The 20,013-nt window shown below is 39.6% G+C and overlaps 1 long non-coding RNA gene across 1 annotated transcript; it reads right to left on the reverse strand.

Moving 5' to 3' along the window:
* Nucleotides 1-277: 277 nt before the first annotated feature.
* On the reverse strand, nucleotides 278-1,250 carry LOC139993576 (uncharacterized). Its single transcript, XR_011801411.1, has 2 exons — nucleotides 887-1,250; nucleotides 278-799 (listed from the first exon to the last, which is right to left on the reverse strand). It is a non-coding gene; the product is annotated as an uncharacterized lncRNA (long non-coding RNA).
* Nucleotides 1,251-20,013: the final 18,763 nt, after the last annotated feature.

The following is a 20,013-nucleotide window of genomic DNA, read 5'->3' on the forward strand; positions in this document are numbered from 1 at the left end:
TAATGTGCTATAACTAAGACAACTAAATGTAATAGTTAATTTACAACTCCCGTCACCACGGAGCACACTTCTCGACAACGCTGACAACAATTTGACTTCTCAATTCACACTGACTGTTAATTTGTCTTTCTCCTTTAAACATCCCTTTGTCTTTTCTTATACTACCCACTACGTACGCGTTCCGCAACCGTTCGTGGCCATGATCACATAGGCGTTTTTTCCGCGTAACTATTCGACTGTCGGCACCTAGGCTTTCTCGCAACATTGTTTATGGTCCACCCAATATTTCTTAGGCCATTTGTCCACGATACTACAATATACTCGCAGAAATTTTTGTACACCATAAAAGTTACACCTGCATATTCAGGCAATTTCAACAAATCAAATTAAATCAATTTATCTTTACAATTTACCAGTTTTTCATCATTTTTAGTTGAAAAGAGAGAACACTGATACAATACTTATAATTCAGTCTTTCTCTCCAATCTTTAGACAAAATTATACACACCTATACTCAGGTTAATAAGAACAACCCTAGTTGCGGCAATATGATACGTTTGACGCATCTTTCGCAGCACACAATTTCCTCGATAAACGAGCTGGATAATTCAGGCCCGTGCTGATTCACGGTTCGCCAGCGGCCACGGTTCGTTCAGACGCGGAGGGCTGTCGCTATCCCACGGGATTGAATTAGGAGGGCCGATCGCGCGTCCTCAACCCCGTAAACTGCTTCGATCGTCCTTGGCGCTCTTGCGGAGGGCGCGTCGTGAGAAGGGGCAGCTGCCGCTTTTGTCTTTTGCTCTCTGGAAACGATATTAAGCGTTGTTCGATGTTATCGGGCCCGAGACGTGTTCGTCCCAACGAATCGGTCGACGAATTCGATCACTTGCCTCTTTTTCCCGCTACATTTCGTGTTGATGACTGATTTTTCCATGAGAAAGACGACGAACATGGTACTTGATACGGTACTTCTTTTTTTAATACATTTCTAGGCATACGCCTAACCCTATTGCATTCTTTGGAACATGTTACAACTACCATAACCCAATCGTGTGTTTTTTATCGTTAACAAATTTCTCAAGTTCGAGGAAGTGTGAAAAGTAGTTCTTAGCACGTGTTATTTCTTATGTTAAACGTATAACAAAGCTTTTCTTAAAACATTTGTGGAGGATGGTTGGTCGTGTGGTAGTTTAAATGACGAGATTACTCGATGTTGAAACCGACAAATATATTTTAGATCTTTACAAATACAAAGTCAGCCGTAGATTGCTCAATACTGGTCGTTAAAAGAATGTTCGATTAGACGCTCGGTACTAACTATTTTGCTAAAGACTGCGTATTGATCGTTAATCAAATCGTTCAAAACTGAGATTAAAAAACTGATCATGTTACGATCGTGTTCGTTTATTTATACTGGTCGGGGGAGTACCGGAAAGTTTAAATTCGACTTTGTTTGACGGTTGCATGTAGCGGCGACATTGTTTTGCCCGGAGTTTGTTTATTATTACATTATGTATATCCTAACGATGTTGATACTCCGAGGCAAAACAACAACATGGTTTGAATTGTACTGTAGCTCATGAGCCGCTACACATTGCTTATTAAAGCAAGAAACTCATCTGCCGTTATTTAAAATAAAACTCTTATTTTCTCCTTCAAAGTAAAAATATTTGCTAATAATTATATCTGTTAGCAAAATGGTTATTTTCACTTGCCGTAGTGTGTGAAAATATCCTTTATTTTTAGAAGAAAATTTCACTAAAGATCGCTTCGATACTACCGACCATAAAAATCTACTTCTTAGATTCACCTAAACTCACGACAGCCTCTCATCATCAGCTCAAAATCCGGTCTCACCCGTTGTACCTTGTTGAGTCGAACCATCCTTCTGCTTTCTCCATCGACCTATATCCTCATCAAACCATTGTGAATCACCAGCTGGTATCAGTCCTCCATTGTCATCGCAGTCGTCTCGAAAGAAACGAATAAAACGCGATTCGTTTCGCATGCAAACAGCCAGTCTCGTAACTCGATGGAAGCAGAGGAGTAGATCTGTCCAAACGAGCTTTCAACCGAGCCATGAAATTATTTAACCTCTAGTTACGCGAATCGCACGCGTCGTCCTCGAGAGCGGCGCATTATGCATCTGGCCGGGCGCAGCCGGCCGTTTGGCCCGTTAAATATTCGTATTCATGTATTCATTGAATAATTGCGGGATATGCGTGTCTCGTGGTGTCCCGCCGGAGGGAACCTACGCACTGTGCTTCCCGCAGGAACAAGCAGGACACGCCCCGACGATCAGACACGCGGCCAGACTCGCGACGAACCTCGACTTTCACGGCTCGTCGGTCTGACGAAGGGTCGCCTCCTCTTTCGTTTAGAAGGCTCGCTGGTAGCACCTGTTACCCTCTCGGTGGACAAGTGTTTTTAGGAACATCGAGCGCCCTTTTGTCTCCTCTCTAAGGGGAAACAGCTTTTAGATGGCATGAGAGAGCACGAAAAGGGTGGACGCGTACTGTGAATGCAGCCGTTTAATTGATCGCGCGATGCTACCTTTGCGTTCTCTGAGTCAACGTCGATGATGGGATATTCAGCTATGAATTGCTAATTCTGTCATCGGTTTGATGGGTTGGCTGGTTGTAATGGGTTCAGAGGGATCATCGTTTATTTGGTGTTTGATATTTGCGGTTTTTAAAATCTTGCGCCTAGGGCAAGTAGGAGTGAAAATATGTGGAAATAGATACTTTGATGATTTTGGTTAGTTTCGTTTATTTTATTCGTCTGATTTTTATATTTAGCTGCGTAATGGTTGTAAGAATTTTTGCGATACTACTCACATTATTCTATCGGTTGGTCACGAATGTCTTTATGTGCACCAATTTATGCAATTATTACAATATAAAGTTGCGTAAGTTGTTAAGTATAGCATTACTTGTTGAATCGATAAATATTGTATTTTGTTGTTATTATCGTACAATAATTGACCTAGGTCATTATCAAAGCAATGATTAATCAGCAATTGTAAAATAACGATACAGAATATATAGTAATAATTTTCAAAAGCCATTTCCAAAGAGATAATGAATTAAGTACTGTATATATGTATATATAACCTCATTGACAATGTGTTGAATGAATTATTTTCGTTTTCATATAATATTACATTTTTCGTAAAGCAAGCTTCCCAAGAAAATTGGCAAGCTCGTTAGCTGTCACTCTTTGATTTAAGACACTCCAATATCAGCTATTATGAATATAAATGAAGAGGCTCAAACGTAACCCTGGGGAAAAGGACGAAGGAGTCCCTGCGTTCGAGGGCGAACGTGATGTATTAAATCAGGAGCCAAGAGATTCGTGCTTAACTAGTTATCGAGTAACAAGGATTAGACCTGTGTTATATTATTTAACCACTTGTCACTTGTTGTCGTAAAGTAGTACTCGAGCAATCTTATGATAAAGTTGACGCGTCGTTATTGAAATATTGAAGCTAAAATCACTGAAGACAGTACGAAACGCAATACTACGAAATATTCAATAGGTAGAGGATTAATTCATAAGGGAAGCTTGAACGTTTTCATGTAATGAAATTTCGATAATTTACACATAGTTCAACGACCATCTATTATCCTCGTTATGTTGCGCTTAGGTTCTCAATACGTTTAGTAATGCTCCATTAATGTTAAATATTGCATTAGCTGTCACAAGTTTATCGACAAGTACACACGTGGATCGCTCTTTTGGACAGAACTTAGTAATTAATTGCTTTCGAGATTTACGTTTTATCTTTCTTGGTATCTCTAAATAGTTTCTTAAAAAAAAAAAATCCTTCGCTGTCTGATTTTGTAAAGTCCACTAATGTTTAAAACGTCTACTAGAGTTTAGAATGTTCTTTTATTTTTCGATTTTTTGTTAATACAAAGAATGTATTAAGCCTTCGGTTTTATCCTATTTACTCTTATCATAAATTACAAATACAAAAAGGGTAATAAAGAAGTAAATACAAAAAATATAATAAATTTCCATCTAATAACTCCACGGCTTCATAGCTTAAAAATGAAAACTTCAACCACTTAAAAAACAATTTCACCTCTATCTCCACCCAATTTGAAAGACACCGTAAAAAAATATTTATCCAAACAGCGTTCATGACGATTTACGATACTCGCAAATATAGAAGGTATAATAAACTTCCATCTAACAATTAAAACTTCTCCTAACTTAAAAATACAAATTCTTTTAAAAAACAATTTCACCCTTTATCTACACCTAATTTGCAAAATACCATAAAAAAACAACTTATCCAGCGGAAAGCTAAACAAACACCGCTCACAACATTATCCATCGTAACAAAAGCGAAAAGCACACATATACACGCGTCACAGTGCACCCGTCAAATCTACGAAGCGTAGAATTAGAAATTGGATCCGGTGCCGTGTATATTCCCCCTTCGTCCATTAACCACGTCTCGGTTAATCCCATCGGCTGAGCAGAGAAAAAGACGAAAGGGGGCCCCCTGGATGCGGCAAGTGGAGCCCCATATTACTCGACCTGCATAGTCATGGATCCTATAGGGCACGCGTGCTCGACGAGGTGGCGGAAAATAGTTACAAAACAGGCGCGATTGGGGGTAGCTGTGCGAGAAAAGGGGGTTCGCAATGACAGGACAGGGAGTGTGAAAATATTCGAAGGGCGCCCCCTGTTCTCGTAATGTCTCATGCGGACCAGAATCCGTGGGGAGGCAGGAAAAAGATTAAGTATCCCTTGCTTTGTGTGCACGTGGATCGTTTCTCGTTAAATGCGTCACGCCGTTTCTCTGTTTCTCTCTTTCCATCTTCTCATCTGTTGTTAAGCTTGTCGATATTAATGTATGGATATAGGTGCGTGAGGAAGGATAATATAATATATCGAACAAAGGATCTCGTTAGCGACCATGACCGATTTATGTACCTTTGCTGGGAAGGGAGGGAGGTGTCTTTGTCTCGGATTTAATTGCGTTCAGTTGGGAAAGGTGTTATTACGAGGACGAAATGGTTCTGGTTATGGAGGATCGTATGATTTATCGCGATGCACGCCGCGGTTAATATTCTTTCGTTTGGGAAAGGAGAGCTGCGGTTATGCAAGTCGTGCTGCTTTGGTTTAGGGAACTTCTTTCGGTAACGACTTCTTTGTTCCTGGTCTGCTTCGTGTGTTTCTGTAATTTATATCTTTTATGAAGCGAAAATGTTGGACACGTGTAGCTTCGTATACCTATAGAAGCTTTTAGAGATGTTGATATTGCAAAGAAATGCTTCTTGTAATAATTCAAAATATTTTTCAGATAGTCGTAATGAAAGGAAAATCATGGACGTCCGTAGTTTTGTGTATGTATAGAAGTTGTTAATGATATTAATAATGGAAAGAAATGGTTCTTGTAATATATTCATGAAATTTTTTAGACAATCAGAACGAGAGAAAATTAATCGTGAGTATGATTTATAACCTTGAAAGACGAGCATGTTATTTATATTATACTGATATAAAATAAAAGCATTTAATAATACAGCAAAGAAAATAATAAAACATAATTACTGTAATTAAAAATATTAGAAGACGTTCTAAGACAATTATAAATATAAAAATTCTTAAAAAATTTTCACACTGACTTCATAAAGCACGAAAACCATCCATTATCGTTTTTGAAGATCAAACGCCAATCTTCGTGATGAATCTTGAAATTCTATCTAAGGGGATCAAACTGCAGAAGGCAGCCGTCTGAAATAATCGAAACGAATATCATTGAATATTCTGTAAAAAAAGAAAATCTTAAAAGGAAAAAACGTAAAAAAGATCGTAAATCAGACTCGGACGAATGAAATTAGAGAAGAGAGATCGATCGCAACAGGGCATTCCTCGAAAGGGAGATTTGCACCCCCGGCGAGTTGCACAATGCAAAAATCCCCAAGCAAGCTGGATGCGACCCCAAGGGAGAAGTTTTCATGCTGCTGGACTCGCACGCGGAGAATTAGATTAAAAACATTAAAGCCACCCCCTTCGACCGCTCTGTTCACCCCCTCAACTTTGAAACTAGGAGAAAGAGAAACAGAGAACCGTGTATCTTCGCGCCACTAGTCATTTCGTGATTACCCTCGCGTCGAATGCTCGCTGGACCGCGAAACGAAATTAGAGTTCTAATAATACGCGGGATTTAAAAGTTCTCGTGGATGAACAACAGATGCGCCGTCTCGATGCTCCACCAACTCGCTATGGGAATCTCGATTAACCGTTTTGTCGAATGGCTACGCCGTTATGGCTGCGGATAAACGTGGCTTCTGTGTTATATTGGGTATTGGTTACTTTTCTTTTTGTTAGAGATAAGAGGTATTCTTTAGGGGTCACAGATTCGAAGGGTGCTGTTTTTTTTCTTGTGGTTAGAATATCAGAATTATTTGTGTTATTAACTTTGTTGGAAAATCATTGTAGATAATACATTTACCGGTCGGTAGCTTCTTAAGTTGTTAATAAGGTTGTAAGTTTTATATTAATTATTTTTATTGTGAATTTAATATACAATTTGATAAAACGTGAAAAAATTGCTGGTGGAAGTTAATTCATATTTTTTTTGCTTGTTCCAACCTCGTAAGACAACCTCTATATCCGCCACCAATTCTGCGTATATAATATTGAGAGATATTATTCACGATGAACGACAAAACGATCCATCAAAATCCACGTCGATTTCCCAGCGACAGAATTTCTAATCTCGGACATAATCGGCGCACCTTTGGCTACCCCCACGTTCCGTTCCTCTGCTCGTAACCCTCGAATGCCGTGCTGAACGCATTACCATACTAATTGCAAGCAAAGTTCCAAGCGGCGATTTATCGGGCCGCCCGGTGTATCGGCGATAAAACGTCCACCAGGCCCAACCGATTATATCCATGCGAACCTTCCTCTCTCCCTCCCTCCCTCTCTCTCTCTCTCTCTCTCTCTCTCTCTCTCTCTCTCTCTCACACACTCACTCACTCAACACCCTCACTCGAGCGAACAGCCCCTCGTTTCGGGGCCGATATCGCCGCGGAGAATTCAATGTTCGACGCCCTCCGACATCGAGGAAACCGTTCGGCCTAATGGGCGGAAGTCCAGGGCCGAGTTATGCGTCGCGTGTTCATTAGGCAAGGTATCGTCTATCGGTGAGAATTGAACGGTCAGCTGGTGGATTGATTGGTAATTGATTTTGTGGGAGTCGAGGTTTCTTAACTGAATGAAGATCGATTAGTTTCTGCTGCGAGGTTTGACACGAGCTTGTGATTTATTCGCGTATTCTACGTTATTTATTCGTTAATTTTATCGAATATTGGTTGCGTTGAGGAATTTTTTCAGGACCGATCTCCTTTTAGTCTGTGAGAAAAGTCGTTTCTTCGTTAATTATTGATCTTTGGAGTGTTCGTGAAAATAATTGAACCTGGTCGAAAAGGAGGTAATCAGAAATTGTTTACAACTTAAATTTAATTTAACTTGTCTCACCTGTATTTTGATATCTTTTATAATTTTTTGTTAGTTTAAAATGTTTTTTTACAATTTTTGGTAATCGATTCTTATTAGAACTTCTCGTTTCAAAGTAAGGATTATGTCTTGAGTTTCTTAGGACCTTATGGAAGGTTTCAGGTTTCAACTGGACGACTACTTGCCTCAAAAAAATTAGCATACGTTTCAATGAATTATAGGACTGCAGAGTTCTCATATTCAAACAGGTTCTTTGTTTTTTAAGCTACTCGTCTCGTTTACGGAAGTTGGAACGCGACCCTTAGATTAATCGCATCACACCGCTAATTAGCAATAATTCAATAGGCACAGCTGTGCGTCCCGTTGCATAATTGATTGTTTAGAACGGTGCATATGTAATCGTGCATTTCGCTGCTGATCGTATTAACCGTGGTGCACGATAATCTAACGTATTAGGCGGAAATGGACGGATGGACGTACAGCTAATGGAACGATGGGAGCGAACAGTGACACGTGTTAAATGACCAATAGAACAAAATGCAAAGATACCGAAGCAAAGTTGTGTATTTACGAAAAAAAGAAATAATTATAAATTTTTCAAAAAATCTACTCAAAAATCTACAAAAGGATATTAAACATTAAAAAAAGAAGAGTTGAAAATTTAAAATCCTAAAATATAGATAACAGTGTTACAAAAATAGTTACAAAGAAAAAATCAAATAAGTATATGAAATGTTTTAACACTAATATTGTAGTATGTAGGTAGAAAGAAAATGAAGAATTTACAATGAGAATCATACAACTAATTAAAAACGTCGCGGATAATCAGGATATAAAACACGACAAATTTTAGTCAGATTAATTTTATTTTAAATCGTTTCTTCGTTTCAAGAGAAGACTTTGTAACAGCTAAAATTTTGTTTCATAGAAGCTAATATTTGCATGCCTAATCCGAGAGAATATAGATGCAAGATTTTTTCACTATTACAAAAGAGTCGCATAATTTTGATGTTTTTATTTCACTCTCTGTCAATGAACATCCATCGAGTTCTCTGCTCTCTGCAAATCGTACATACAGAAAGATTCACGAAGACTCCTCGTTCGTGCACCGTAGCTCCATGTTTTTCATGACCACCATTAAGTCCCATCGCACGCGGTGGCACGTGCTGTTTTACGACGGGTGCGTGGCGTAACGAGCGCGACCATTCGGGCATCGAAAACGCGAAACTGGCCGACCATCGTAAATCACCGGCCACCCGGCTCGAATAACGCAGGCCTAATCAGTTTAAGTGATTTCGAAAGGCGCTCGGCTTTCCACCAAGCCACGCCACGGCTACCACCTCCGGCGATCCTTTTGCGCCTTCTCTGCACCGTGGTGGTCCAGGTTCGTGCGTGGGTGGACAAACGCGTGCACCGAGTTACGCGGTGGACCAGCGTCAACCCACTCTTCGCCGTGGACACGTCCAACGGAATGGAAAACACCGAGACCCGACTCTCCTTCGGGCTCGTGATCGATCGGCTTCGAATTATATCTTTATGGGGGATCTCGATCGTTCTATTGTTCTTTCCTCGTGTTCTTATACGAGGCAACGATTCTCAAGGCGTTCGCCGTTTAGCCTTGCTTCGGTCTATGGTGATTTGTGACTCTTTGTTTCGGCTTCTTCCCCCTGTATATTCTTTGTTTCTTGCTTTCCTTTTCGGCTGGCTTGGGTATGCGCACGTTTTTTGTTGGATTTTACGGTTAGGCTTGATTTGTATGTAAGTGGTGGGTCTGCCAGACTTTTTAAAGCTGGTGGAAAGAATTATTTGTACCTTTTAGGGGTATTGTTTGGCGTAGTTTTTTCTTGATGTTTCGAGCGCCATCGTCAGTCTCATGAAAAAGCCCTAAGAAGAGGAATATAATCTCAAGAGGATCAGAAAGATCCTCCGACGCACTTTAACGCCTCGACACTTCGAGGTACGTCATACTAGCACGTTAATCCGATAGTAAAATTTGCTCTTTGCGTCCAACTGGAAAAAAACAAAATGGACAGCGAACCGACGCGATTGCGAAACTGGTTTCCAGTCAGCGATACGCTGATTTATTAGTCGAAAGACCGGGGGAGAAGAGAGGTTGGCTGATGAACGAGCAACGAAGAGCGTGCTGTCAGGCCTGGAACTCTTCAATCTATCTCCTGATGCTCGCGAGGTGTCGCCATTAACTTTAATACCGGCCTCATTACACCGTCTGGCCGATATTAAAACGCGAAAGATAGGGGCCTCAAGCCGAATGATTAATCCGCGTAATTGCGTTTACTCGATTCCGCGATCAATCCGATCGTTGTGGAAACGTGGCCTTAATATTCATTCGAGCCCGCGTAATTGTCGGGGATAGGATCGAACCGGCGAAACGGTTCACTCGACGACGAAAGGAAAGGAACGTGGCAAGTCAGCAGTCGATTGGAAACACCTCGTCATCCATATGAATCGAAACGATCGCGAGTATTCCACGCGGCAGACTGCTACGTGCGATAGTACATCGGAATTGCTTTATTTTTAAATTCAATCTGATATCAAGGAGATTTGTATGAAATGTTGATGAGGATGTCAGTGAAACGTGAATCGAGCACCGAAGGGACTCCAACAGTGATTGTTGAAGAAATTAAGGAAGTGGGTGGCGATGAATATGTAAGAGACAGAACAGGAGAGAGAGAAGGAGAAAAAAAGTGGTTTAGTGGCGTAACGAATGATTTGTATTTCGTCGTGCATTTATGATGATCGTTCTGGGAACGACTCCAGGTTTTACGTTGCATGCAAACTTTTAGCATTTAAAGACGTCTTTCCCTCAGACGTTATAAGCTATTGTTATATTTCTTTCAAGAATACGAAGTCCTAGGTAATAGTTAAAAGATACAAATGAAATTCTATATATATATATATGTTTAACATAAATGTCCAAAATGCTTATCATAAAATGGTACATCTACTGATACGTTCAATCCCTACAAAACTCAAATTCTCTTTACGATATATATTCAAAATTTTTGACGTAAATTGGCACGCTTGTTCAAATGTTTGATTTCAATAAAATACTTCCAAAATAGGCCAATACGAAATTTGAAAGATTACAAAGAAAGTAGTGCAAGTTTGGGAGGACATCCAAGATTTACAGAGGCCTGGTACTTCCCAACGTTCTAAAAACACGTGAGCGTATATATCACGTAAATTATCATCTCCAGGCGCGTTTAAACACGCATCTACCTTCCTTCTTGTCTTTTTTCGTCCACGGGGTCCAGGAGGGCCGTACATTCACCCCTGTTAGCCGAGATATTGTAACCACGACGAGAAATTTCATCCTGCTTTAATTACCAGCGAAGTAAAGCGGTTCTAGTGCGGTGGACTCACGGTATAATAAAACGAACGCGCTTCTCCTTTTATTTTTTCTCCCATTTCTCTCTTTTCAAGAGGTCGCATTATTCGTCCCTAACTTGTCCAATTAACTGAAGGAAGGGGTCGAGGCCCGTGCAGGTGCATACCTAAACCTCCTTCTGGCCTAAAACGTGAATTTAACCGTGGAATTAAGTCGTGCAATTAAACGTGTCTCGCATAAAATAATATAGAACTAATTGGGCTAGGGAAGCAGGCCGGATTTCCGTGGTTTACTGCGTCCAAATTATCGAGCTTGGGAACGACTCGGTTCACTCGCGCGTACAACACATCCCATTTATATCTACGCGCGGATGTATTGCTGTAAGCTGCGTCACTCTCTGCCAATTGAAATCCTTGGCCTTTTATTACATAATTGATGGAATTAAATTTCTTATAGAAATTGTATGTCTTTAATTTTGTGTATTTATTGTAGATTTTGAACATATTTATGCGCCGTGATAATTACAGTATTATTTCTTAAATATGTTTTATATCTGACAAGTGTATCCATTCAAAATAGAATATATCATATAATTATGTAATTAACAAAGCATTAATGAAGAAACCTATAGACACAAAATAGAAAACTCTTACCCAAAAGTGTACTAGTAAAGGATTAATAAAAGAAAGAATATTACCCATAGTCAAAATAACGGCAATTGAGCACCACTAAAACACAAAAACCCACACACACTAAAATAGTACGTACTACCAAAACAATTCATCTAACTCTTCATTCGCCCTCTACTTCAGTCTAACCTTCAATTCTGACAATCCAACATTCGGTCACTATAAAAAAAAAAAAAAAACGAAAGAAAGGAAAAGGCATTGCCTGATCGATGGCCCTTAAATCGACATCATTCAACATCGTTAAATTCCCCGGAGTTTTGTAGGGTGAATCAGGACGTGACGTAACGTCGATTCGGATGGCCGATCCAAGGAACGATCTTCTGGAACGATACGTCTCATCGAGCCAGCTGATCGGCGGATCAGGTTCACGGGACATTTGGCCCCGATCGTCTTCATTTTCCAGTCTACACGCGGGATTAATGCCTTGGCTTAAATGTTTGGCGCCCGCGCGCGAAAACGGGCGCAGCAGCGTGTCAAGTGATGGAATTAATCGTAGATGGTTCCCTGGAGGGTGGTGCATGATTCACCGGGAACCGCATCGCGCCACACCCCGCCGCAAAATGGTGTGCACGTTGCACACGATTATGCGACAGCGGGGTGCGTGCCGGATAGGTGAACCGGCAAGTGAGTCCGCGCGCGCGCACGCGTGACCGACAGTGTGTTGGCACCCATGCAGGATATGTGGGATGCATAGGGGTTACAACAAGGGGACAAGCTGTAGCGACAGGTGGGGGCGAGCTTTGTTATTTGAGTTGTAGATAAATATGCTTCGATACCGATGTAGCTTCTCGGAAATTTCTTCTTTAAGATGAACATCTTACATTGAACTTTTTTAGTTCGACATTTTTTCGTGAGTATAAAAAAATTTATGTAAACTGAAACCAGCAAATGTCAACCTTCAAATATATAATATTGGGATTATATATATGAGAATATGTACAATGAAGGAATGATTTCATAACTTTTAATGGCTTTATCATGCAGAAAATGGTTTTGTAACTTTGTAGTCACAATGGGGTACAATGTCTGTCTAAAAATGAAATCGCACTGAAAGAACGTCGATATATCAGTACGTGACTTCGATGTTGCGCAGCGTTATGCATGATTGAAGTTCAGACTTCAATTTTTTATATATAATTGTATTTTTTACATCAGGCAAATAAGATATTGTATAATAGGTGTGTTAACAGTAAAAATATATTTCGATATCGATACAGTTTGTCAACGAACGGAAGATTGCTCATCGATAAAAATAACGAAAGAAAATATAGAAATTTTACAAACTTGTGGATTCATAACGGAAGAAAATATAGAAATTTTACAAAATTGTGGATTAATTTCTTTTTTTAAGATTAAACTTCATTTTTTCATTAAATTCTTTTTCTTTTTATATATATTTGATGAACAAGTTATTATAATAAGATCGGATATTTGTAATATATCGATGGAATTTCTCGGAGAACGGAAGTTTGTTCATCATTGAATCGGCAGAGGAGGATGTTGATCTTCTTTAAGATTATGAACTTCGTAATTCGAGTATATTCTCATGTCGGATAAGCATTCTTTATCTTTATAATATACACAAGTATACTAACTACCATAAATTACTACTAAAGTTCCAATCACTTTCCCGAACAAATACACACATGCGAGCATATCCAAACAAACAGCCAACATACATTCTACAAACAACTCAGCCTCCTTACATTTCACAAAAACAAGCCCACCCGATCGTCCCAAACAGCAGGCCCCTTTCGCGGCGTCTGTTCACCCATCAATTCATCCAACAATTCACCGAAAATGAAGAGAATCGACGCAACATCACCGAAGAGTACAATCGACGTCTCCTGTATCGTCGGTAAACGCGCCATATTGCGTGGGCTCTTCGAAGCTGACTATTATTTATGAAGCGGGGGCCCCTGGACGCAATAATCGCGGGCGCACCCCCTCTGATCCGTGCCACGATCCCGTTGCGTGGCTCCCTTGTACGTAACCGTGCCGAATCCCTTCCGATTATCATGCCAATATTGTCCCCGGTGTGTGATCGATGCTCTTACTGTTCGCGCAGATACGACGATCCCTCGGAGACATGCGTCGGCAGCCATACGTGCACCAGCACCGGCTGTGTGTAGAGATTCGACCGCAGAATATCACAACATATGCTGCCTGCACGCTACCGCGAACGATTCCTCCGCATTTGCATATTTACACGACCGTCCAAAAGTATTCAATCATTCGCCTGCTTTTGATGCACGGTGTATTTCTCAACTATAGAATTATAAATAAATTGGAGCTGCAATCAGTTTGTTCCTTCTAATCATCATAGCTGTGTACACGTAATTGAATTTGACGCAATTAAATCGATTACGGGAAATCAATATGCATTAATACAACTGGTGATTACAATTGTTAGATCTTGTAGAACTATTTCTTACTTCCATAACTTTATCGTAAGGTTCTTTCATTTCTGAATTGATGATCATAGGAGAAAGATATAATGAGTATATTTATATATTTAATTTTCTGATTCTAATGTTTAATCATAAAAGTCTAATCATTAATCGGTATATCCGTACACTTTTATTATATTTAAATATGGCTATCGTAAGTTGAATAAAGTGTCCGAATACTTATGATTGTAATGTGGCTATAATGTAATATAAATACTAATAATGTAGCTACTCAGACAAGAAAAGCTTCTGTGGCGGGAGATGTGAGGAGATTGGATTTAATTTATAACGATGAATAAGATTGCTATTGCAACCGTCAAGTGTATTTAGAATAGATATTAATATAAAGGCTAATAAGTACCGTCGATAGACGTTCGTACAAACGTAGTCGCGAAGATAGATAATAAAATGCTCGCGGATAACTCGAAGACTCGTATACTCCATTAATTCGTAAATAATGACTCGGTAATATCTCGGATATTAATAATTTAATAAATTTAATAATTCGAAGATAATAACTGCCCGCTCGCGATCGTATCTGTTTATTTATACTGGTCGGGGGAGGGTCGGAAGATTCAAATTTGTCTTAGAACGACGGTTGCCCTCCACGGTGACATTGTTTTTGCCTAGAGATAATTTAACGCTATTTTCGTGTGTCAAGGCCGTGTCCGTGTTCCGAGGCACAACAACAACATGAGACGCTCTCACTTCGCCTCGTCCTATGACTCATATGACGCTACACTTCTTTTGGTAGAATATTTCTTTCTGCGATGTTAACTGGCGCTTCTTGTTTTTGTTTGGATTTAACGGTTTCAGATTGATAGAGTTTTAACGGTTTGATAGAGTTTTATGAAGAAGCGAGGTTGACTGTGGTTAGTTCTTGAGGAAAGTATCGTGTGTTAGAGAGGAAGAAATAGTCGAAGAAATTGGGGAAGATTGTGTCTTAGGTCATGGTCGAAGGGAGTTTGGTTTCAGCAGTTTCTTGAACTTTCAGTGTTGCGCAAGGTTTCGTTAGACTTGAAAACTTTCATACAGTGTATTCTCAGTAGAATTATGATTTTGTGGAAATTATATTTTTAAAAATTCAAATTTTGTTTACCTTCGTTCATTCTTTGCGACAAAATTTGATGCGTTGAATATAAATGAATGTAAATAAACAATATGGACAATTTTATACTTAAATGTATGGAAATTTTATTTCCTTGCTTCCGATAAACTACCTAAAATGTCGTAAGAATGAAACGGACAATGGGGTATCAATTAGCCTACCAAATTCTATTATTTCAACAAATAAGCCATACGTACAATTGAATCGCACGTGTCAATTAACTGCCACTCCTCAAATGTAAGTCTCGAGCTATGTCATCCCCTTTGCCCCTTTGACGTTGCGATAATTAATAATTATATCCGAGAAAGTAGGGGCCGGTCGAAGTTATAATTACACCAGGAATAATCAACAACTAGTAACGTGGAACTCGTCGACGGGGTGGGCAAGGGGGTCGGAGTTCGACGGCGGAATCACAAAGGGTTGGGGGCAAGGAAACTCCAAGCCGAGTCTCTCGAGACACCGTACACCCAAGCTTGACAGGGAACTTTATTCCTTACAGTCTCGTCTCCCTTTTTTTCTGCCTTCTTCCTCCTCCAACTCCCTTCATCCTTTTTTCCTATTTCCTTCTCTTTTTTTTCATCCCTGCAGCTCCTTTATCCAAAGGTCTCGGCCCTCGAGTGTACGAGAGTCTCTGACCCGTCTTCTCTCCTCTCATTCAGTTTATCTCGGCCCTTTCTCTTGGACGGCCGTCTTCCTGCTTCCGGGCACTTCATTCAACCGTGAAAGGAAAAGTTTGCAATGAAATAAGTAGCGAGCCGAGCCCCGGGGATCATTATGCTCCGAAGTCTGAAGAGGATGGTCCAAGGTTCCGTAACCTGGCTACTTGTAATCGTTACTTTCGAACCGAGAGTATTCGACTGGAAGAACGCGCGCGGAAACGGAAGAGGAAGAATGCCACAAGGTGTGCGTGCATGTATGATAGGGGTGGGATAATTAACCCCTGGAGCCTCCTTTCTTTGAACAATTTTGTGACGTGACTCGAGCAGACTTCGTCTGCTGCTGGTCGTCTTAATTATTACTGGCTTTCCAAGACTTAATTCAGAATCTAGGGAGCCTGGGGTGGCGGTGAGAATTTTCATGGATGGAATGGAAATTTTTCTTTAGGACAATATAGAAATACGTTTGTGATAGACATCGTTGAGGATGAATTGACAATTCAAAGTCAGATTATTAACAAGCGTAGTAGATGCACGTATGTCGTAATTAACGTTGCAAATATGAATAACAATTTCTTATATTTCAATAGATTTGTGATGCAACAATTTTCATGTACAACACAGTTTCTAACCATATTCGCCGCTATACACTTTTAACTATTTCGCCATAGTTAAAATCTCACCCATCTTACTTCGATATTATCGTCTCATAATAATAATACCACCATGGTGGTGTTTCTATATTTAAAAATATAAATATGTATAAGAATATTGAAAATAGATTATGAATATTGTCTATGTCAGACGAACACGAGCACGATCGATAGCTTCGGTGAATAATTTCAAAGTAGGTCCCCGGACGTGCATCAACGTGGCCCTGTACAAACTAGTACCAGGTCTACGTATCTCTCGTTATTCAAGAATACATAGGTAATGGACGAACGAACGTTGGATAGGGAATAAAGAGAAAGGATAGAGGGAAGGGAAGGCTCTTGGACGACCGGTGCACATGCACACACCTAGGATTATTTGTGGGCTGCGTTACATTATCCTCATTTAGAATTCACGCTCCCCGGGCGTCTATCTGCTCCATGCATCTGCCGCATATTTCGCTCTTACGGAACGAGCCACGCGGGTGGGTGTACTTGCAGCGTGAGACATCCAGGCCGAAAGTGCTCTACTCGTGTACTGGCAAAACGCTGAACCCCCGAAGACGGTGTAATAGAGGCCGTGTAATAGAGACCCTGGTTTCTCTCCTGATGGGACAATAATAATGTTGTCTGGCTAGTTTGTTGTTCGTGTACTGTTTCAATGCATACCAGTCAACTCGTACAGGTTATTCGAACGTGTATGTACTTTCTGATGAGTTTTAGAAGCTGGGGGGGGGGGGTTGATTTTGGATTTCCGAGATAATGAATTTTGTTTGTGAACACTGTGGCATGTTAATTGTGCTTTGTAATATAGTATCGCATAATGATATGAATTGTAATTTCCATTCAACAAAGATCCTATTTTTCTAAAAAAGAAACAAATAACTTTGGTTTGATTCCGACTGAACATCTTCAAATAAAAAGTACGTACATACGCATGTTACTTTGATGTTTCACATCAGATATGGTATTACGGCAGTAAATAATCGCTTATGTAAATATTACAAAAAATGTAATATAAGAGGCTAAGCTGGATGGATTTAGTTAAATCTTATAAGGTTTCGTCTTTAACTCGCATTTTGTCTAAAAGAATATATTATTTTTAATATAATATACAGAAGCTTCGGTTCGGTTCAGCATAGAGTGGCACGAAGAGTGAAATGTTATCAGCAAGTATTATTAAGAACCGGTTAACATTTGACAACTGCTGACCCGGGAGATTAATCGTCGAAATAAAACGCTTTATACTTCGCATAATATTTCATTATTCCCTCCAGCGAATTGCTCACAGCGATGTCAATATGATCGGTTGAGTTCAAGTGATATAGATTGTTCTACGATTGTCAAGTAAATAACGTTGTAATAATATCACTTTGATCACTGATTGAACGGACAACAGTTTCGTTACGCGTCTGAGTAGTTAAACCGGTTAAAACTTTCTTCAGGCTAGTAGTTGCCTTCTAATAATCTTAATGTCATATCTATTATAAATTCTCGATCTTCTGTCACACGAATGAAATTTTAACATATCTTCATCACCGTCAAGGAATAAATTCATGAAGTGTTTCATAAATCTCATAAGATTTTTAAAGGTAATTCAACTGAATCATTTAATTCGTAAACAGAGATTTGAAGATTTCAAGATATGATATCATACAATTATCAAACCTTTTGGAAGAAATATCTCGACATTGTTAACGAAGTACTATGTACATAATCTTTCCAACTCTCCCAAGACGTTTACAATTCAACAAAACCTCAATTTTGACAACGGTCTATACGTTCTCTTCAAATCCTATCAAAATGTATCCCTCTTTCTAAAATTCGTCCCTTTCAAATCTTCTCTAAGAGTTTCTACTACAAATCTTCGAATTCCCATACCAGGAAAATACAAAAAAGGATCAGCAAAGGTATCAGGAGGCCAACGTATCTTTACGTATGTCGATGAACCACAACGGTTCAATCTCCGCATTCCAACTGAAACGAAACTGTCCTACCGTTTCTGCCAGATATCGATATACACGTACGCGGTACGAAAATAGACGCGTAGTCGCATATCGTTCGCGCTGACCACAGCGGTGGCAGAAAACGGAGAGAAGCCACGATTCTGCTTAACATTCAGCCCGACACGCTCGCTGATTGGCTATTAATTATCCGACCGACAAGAATAACGATTAACTTGGCATATCGCGTGTTGGCTCGACGCGCCCCCTCGATCCTCCTCCAGCTGGCGCGGATCGATCGTGGATCAACGAAAAGGGCTCTGTGTACGCATCGTAAATCAAACGTGTCTCGCTCGTAAATTCGAACCGGCGCGGGCCAACTCATCGTTTGATCATCGATCGGTTCCCTGGACATGAACGTCGAGCGATTTCCAGGCTAAAGAGCCTTTCCTGCCCCCGCCATCTACGAGAGAAAAAAAAAGGCGAACTCTCCATGTAATTGAGAAGTTGCTAATTGATTCGGTGATGGATAGCGATTTTAGCGAGCGGGCAACAAGAAAAACCAGACACCGAAAGAATGCGCGTTGGTCGAACCAGCCACCGAGATCGGGGATAAAGAGGCTTAATCGATTCGAGAGGCTTGTGGCTTGGCGAGTTGCTGAGTTGGTTTTAGTTGCCTTGTTCTAATTTGGATTTTCCTTGAACGTGGAACGATTCTTGGGTGGTCCACGGTGGAATGAAGACTACATATGGTCTTTGGTTTAATTTTGTAGCAATCGTTGCGAACTATTTGTTATGTTTCTTTTCTAAGCTACTTGGTATTTTATTTAGTGTATTCAAATAGATTCAACTCCGACCATCAATTACAGCACTCAGCTTATTCTCTAAACTATTAATTCACCTCCTCTAAACTAGGACCAGAATCCCATAAATTATGTGCTTATTTTAGGTCCATCATATGCAACTACACCATTAAACACCTCCCTCAATAATATCTCAGTAACTGTGTATCTTAATACAGGTCAAATATTTTCAGAAATGTAATTATGCAAAAATATACAAACATGTACGTGATATAGTAACGTAGAATTATTTAAGTCAGGGAAGAGGTATTATATAGGAATTAACGAAATAAACAACAAAATAATTTTTGGAAACAAAGTAATATATACACGTTATTGGAATATGATAATTGCGGCTAAGAATATCAACAGCAATTGACTAAACTTTTTTCTTCATGAAAAACCGCGATTACCGAGCTGTCAATTGTTATTAAATAATAATATATCTCACTGTTTATCACGTCACTAATGACGAGGCTGTTCTGAAGTACAGATTGTTCAAAAATTGTTGATGATCGAATTTGGCAAATTGTAGAGCAAATTGCTTAGCTTTGTTGAAATACGATATCAAATATTTGACCTAATTTATTATATACATATTATATATTATTTATCTTATACAAAGACATAGAAAGAATATTTCAAATAGAATCTCGCTATATTTAAACGATGCATTTATAAAGATATAAATTTGCATAAATATCGCCAGCTTGATAATAATCAACGATAAAATCTCGTTAAAAGTGCTACCGGAAACGAGTATCAATGCGAAAACGATTCGATTAAAGAACAGTGACATTGCTTTAATTAGCGCGGTCATCGAACGCGGTCGTTTATTCGGTGA

This window comes from Bombus fervidus, chromosome 13 (assembly GCF_041682495.2).
Source record: "Bombus fervidus isolate BK054 chromosome 13, iyBomFerv1, whole genome shotgun sequence".
Taxonomy (NCBI): Eukaryota; Metazoa; Arthropoda; class Insecta; order Hymenoptera; family Apidae; genus Bombus; species Bombus fervidus.